A 5,539-nucleotide genomic window follows, 5' to 3' on the forward strand; every position below is an offset into this window, starting at 1 on the left:
CCCAAACATAGCTGCCGTTATCCAGGAATATTTTGAATCAGGACATACGTACGAGGTGATACTGGATATGCTCAAGACTAATCACAAAACTTCAGTTAGTTCGCGTACACTGAAGACACACTTAAAAGAAGCTGGACTGTTCAGACAACGCAACTTCCGGTTCAAGGGTCAAACGGCGCCGTCGTCCAATCAGCGATGTCTCATGTTTCCCACTGGTACCTACCTTTGCCGGTAGCTTAATGTAATTGTGTTTTCCTTAATGTAGTTGCGCTTTGCTTTAAGTTTGCACTTCAGGGCCACCGTAGCAAGTGTATCATCTGTGTATCATCTTACCCTACATTCAGGGTGGGATTTGTGTTAAATACACTGTTATAAGCAGTGAGATCGTTCACTGCTTCTGCAGAGCGGCAATGAGAGGAATTTCATAAACAGAACTGAACGTCAGCATATGTTCTGTCAAAATTATAAACTTCTGTTTAAAGATATTATTATATTAACACAATTTATAATCATATTAACAAAAAATGTGCATAAAAGGAATTGTATACAATTAATTATTTACTCTGCTGTAGTCATTAATTAACGTAATCCAGGCATAACAATAATAAAATCTACCAAAATTAGCAATGGATGTAAATTCACTGCATGAGGGTATATTCACCTATTCTTGAATGCAACTTGTGGAAATAGCACTAAATAGCACAAAATTGAAAAGAGAACCAGTTTTGACTGTTTAAGCTCCCATAGCATTCGTTTTTTTGCTCTGAATAAAGCATTTACCTTCAACTTGTATTGCATGATCTGTGCTTACTTGTCAGAGCACCTGTGGGCTTCGCAGTGGAGCAGGAGACCCATGAAGTTTGCAGCTTTTGGAGAAAGAAAAATGTACATTAAGTCCTCCAGCAGCGTAAGCCTAAAGCTGCATAACTTTAAGAGCTATTTGTCAATGTTTTTTTGTTTTTTTTTTATCTTATTACAGAGTAAAATCTTTATTCTGGAGAGAATTAAAGGGATAAATATCAGTTAAATATAAGTGAGGAGTGCAAAAAGCATGCGGTCAAGGTGTTGTATTTGAAACCAATAGTATTAAACCTTTGCCAATGATAAAGATATATTAAATTCACTGGCAGTGTAGAAGGAGTGCAACTATTCCTTCTGAGATCATTTCCACAACATATCATTCTCATCAAGTGATCAAGCTGTGATAACAACCATTCATAACCTTAGAGGCTGGGTTTTTTTCCACCAGAATCTCTATGTAGGCCATTTTATTGTTTGTGTTTTTGAAAGACGGTAATTAAAGCAGCTGCGAATTTGTATTTCTGTTGTCTGGGGCCTGGGGGTAGGATTAACGGCATTTAGCATTGACGGGTGTACCCCACCCCCTGAAATAGGGCAAATGGAAAGAAAAAGAAAAGGAAACATGAGTTTATTATGGAAAAAATACTATTTGTCATGTTTACATAACTCATATAAATTGATTCAGTTGTTTTTTTTCATTAAGACATACAGAAGTCTCTGTTTTAGAAGTGAGCTGCTGACATGAAGCTTTTCCTAATGCAGGTACACAATAGGCAACACAGGATAAGATATTTCACCAGTTTTATATCCTACCAAAGATATAAAGTTAATTTAATTTAGACTTTTATTGATTTCAAAGTCTCATAGTTGACTTTAAACTGGAAAAAAAAAAACAGTTCCAGTGATGCATGATGTCAAAAGGTATTTGGAAAAGCCATTTCTCTCTGACATTCATTACCAGTTATTACATGAACATGTCAACATATTTCCCATTTCCAGGCAACAAATTTAACAAAGGCCTACGTTATAGGCAAAGAATTTCAGATGCTAACGAGGCCTTATTTTACCAGAGGCTGCACCCCAGGGTGATAGCTCAACTCCCAGGCTTATTACACCTGCCCATCAAGCTGCAGCTCGGAGCCTTTTGCCCAGAAACAAACAGGATTTGAGCTGCCGTTTGGAATGACCTGCTGTACAGACTTGCTTACTGGGAGGAAGTTTTCTGTTAACTGCAGTACTTTGGAGGGCAGATCAGAGTGATAAACTGTTGAGAAGGTAATAAGTTATTTTAACTGATTCATTATTCAACTTACTTTGACATACCAATGTCTACACAGATAATATCTGCTAAAAGTTAGACATAATAGAGTCAATTTTGTGACCCTGTAGTTTGTTTGCTTTTTATATATTCCAGGCCGGAGGTTTGACTTATTACCGTAATTACATGAAACAGATTATTTAACATTTTAAGACTATCCTCCAAATCCTGGTCAGCACTGCAAAAACGATCTAGAAATAGGTAAAAATTTCTTGAATTAAGTGTATTCACCCTTATTTTGAGCAGGTTAATGAGATAGTTTGCCAATGGAATGTGTAATTTTACTCTTAAAATAAGATAATTAGATAATATGCACTTGAAATAAGACGATGCAATTGTGTTTTCATATTTTAAGTGTTAATTGTCTTGTTCCATTGGCAAAATGTCTCTTTTACCTCCTCAATTCAAGAACAAATGCACTTATTTTAAGAAAAAATGACTTATCTAGATTTAGATTTTTTTGCAGTGAGCAAACTTCATATTTTCGATAGCAAACATTTTCATTAAATAGCTGTTATCTGTTTGCAAAACTTGTATTTGTTTTATTTTAATTTAAAATTCTACTTTGATCTAAACTTACCTTTTTGCAACCAGTCAACCTTTGGCAAACAGACACTGTTGCTACCTTATCAATGCATTGGGTATTCTAAAAAGAGCTTACTTGCTGTAGCTCTCTTACTGCTGCGCAGCAACCTTTACTTGATTATCTTTAAAACAGATTAGTTTATAAAGAGTTTTGTTTTCTGTGCAGCTCTCTCAGAACATTTGCTATTGTTTTGGATCACTGTGGTGTCACATGATGATAGTTCAACAAAGTTTCAGCTCTTGTTCAGAGAGCCCCTCATTGACTCTAGAAGATTTTGCTGTGCAGAAAAGTTCATATTTGTCTCATTGACGGCCAGCTGCAAAGTTCAAGTAGCTTAAAATAAGCCCAAAGCATCACCCACCTCTGCCATGCTTAACAGCCAGTATGAGGGATTTGTGTTGCCATGCCATTTAAATTCCTGGAAACATCCTGCCTTTCATAAATAAAAATATTCCGCACCACCATCGGACAGCTGATTGTTGAAAAAAAATCTAAATCATGTCAAAGACTCTGCATCAAACTGACCAAATCAAAGCCTGATTCTGCTGGAGGTTTCTTCCTGTTTTTCCTCTCCACTGTCGCTACAAGCATGCTTAGTTTGAGGAATTGTTTTTGAGTCAATTAATCGATGCAATCAACTGGTTTTCCTTAGATAGAAAACTTTGAATCAATATGACTGGATGATCTGATTGAACTGTAAAGTGCCTTGAGATGACATGTGTTGTGAATTTGGCGCTATAGAAATAAACTGAATTGAATTGAAAGCTTTTTTTGTGCCATGTTTTTTATTGCCCACAATGTTTACATTTGGTCACTGCTGCACACAAAAATGAAAATGTCATGAGAGCTCTACAAAGGTAATTTCATTTTGTATGCACTCTTTGTATACAATATGATAATAAATGTTTTCTAAGTCTTAGTCTAAAAGTGTCTAATTTGATTCCATATGCCATAGATATTTTTTTTGAAATCTTAAAGTTTCCATTGGTTTGACTTTAAAGTCTTGGAGCATTACTACTCTATTCAACCAATGCTTGTTAAGTGCTCTGGTGTGAGCTGATAGAATTGAAAAAGACTCCTGGATAGGTGTCGAAATATCTTTAAAAAACTGAGTGAAAGTCCAATCGCCATCCAATTTAGTCTGTTTTGTGGCTGTCATGACCAAGGTGAGAATTTACACAGGCATACTTGTTAAGCCTTTATCTACTTTTTTTTTTCCTTTTTTAATTTGTCTGTGAAAATGTCCTCATTTGACTTTGTGCTGAATTTTCTGGAATGTTCACCTCTGAAGTGATGTGATGTGAAGATATGTTAGATTTTCAAATAGTTAAATAATCCTACTCAGAATCAAAAGCATCCATTCCATCCATTATCTGACACGCTTGTCCCAATTGGGGTCAAGAGGGGTGCTGGTGCTATCAATGGGCGAGTGGTGGGGTACACCCTGGACAGGTCTCCAGTCCATCGCAGGGCAACACAGAGACAAACAGGACATACAACCATTCACGCACACACTCACACCTAAGGAGAATTTAGAGAAGCCAATTAACCTAACAGTCATGTTTTTGGACTCTGGTAGGAAGCCAGAGTACCCAGAGAGAATCCACGTACGCTCAGGGAGAACATGCAAACTCCATGCAGAAAGACCCCGGGCCAGGAATCGAACCCAGAACCTTCTTGCTCAGCTTTAATTAGAATATCTTTATTTGTCACCCAGTGTGGAGCTGCCCTTTGGCTGGGTGAAACCATCAGTTGGTACAGCCCGTCAAAGAAAAGACAAAAACACAGACATAAGACCATGATGGGAGGCGGTGTTTGAAGCCTTACTGCAATCAAAGGTACTGCCCCTACATTAGTTTCCCTTCTTAGAGAAGGAGAAAAAAAAAATATTTTATACTCAATTCTTGGCAGCATACAGTTTGAGATTATAGAAAAAATACCTGCCAAATACTGCTTTGAGAAAATGCTTATATGCCAGATTAATGGGCAGCAAGAATTATTCCTGTAGCGTGATTGCTGTTAAATTTACACATAGCTGAATGACAACAACCTGTCAATACCTTTGCTTTTACAAAGAGGTTTTCTTTGCGTCACATGTGGATATAATCCTATGAAAGCAGAAGGGATGTAATGAGTTTTTAGGTAATATCCATTCTATAAGGTCTATTAGGTTCTTTTTTACTCTGATTGGGTTTCTCCTATGCAATGGAAAGGACAGCAGAGAGTTTTATTAACTCAGGAAGCTTTAGTGATCATCCACATAGATTGAAACTGTTCATTTATTAGGAAAATAGAAAAGTGATCAATGTTCAGCCACCAGGAAACCGTTCAGAAATGCAGATCTTGTTGTAAACTCAAATCTGTCAAATGAAACCTGTATTTGTGTCAGGGACACACCAGCAAAGAATGAAACTGTTGATACTGTTTACCTCAAAATGGTGTTTTTTTTTTTTTATTTACACAAAAAATATATGTAAAATGAATCTTTCATGACTCAGAACAGAGGCCCCAATATTCAAGTGGATAACAACGCCCGTTTGTCACGGATATTCATTGTGGGGATAACTTAAAGAGCATTTATTTAAAACTGGCGTACCTGAGTAGCAGCAGCTAGGGCGTTTGAGGCTGGAAACTCTGCAGGAGAGAAACACAGGTTAGTGACCAATTATATCTAATGGTGGAAGGTTAAGAACATCAGTCACTAACCACAGTTTATAAGTTCAGTCCATGCCCAGAGAACAAGATTGTCACAGTCTTGGTTTTCCATTTGTTGTCCTCTGCTGCCCTCTTGTGTCCTCTTTCCCTAGCTCTGTTTTCTGCTCTGCCCTCACCTG

This window comes from Cyprinodon variegatus, unplaced genomic scaffold (assembly GCF_000732505.1).
Source record: "Cyprinodon variegatus isolate N-32 unplaced genomic scaffold, C_variegatus-1.0 Scaffold11, whole genome shotgun sequence".
Classification (NCBI taxonomy): domain Eukaryota; kingdom Metazoa; phylum Chordata; class Actinopteri; order Cyprinodontiformes; family Cyprinodontidae; genus Cyprinodon; species Cyprinodon variegatus.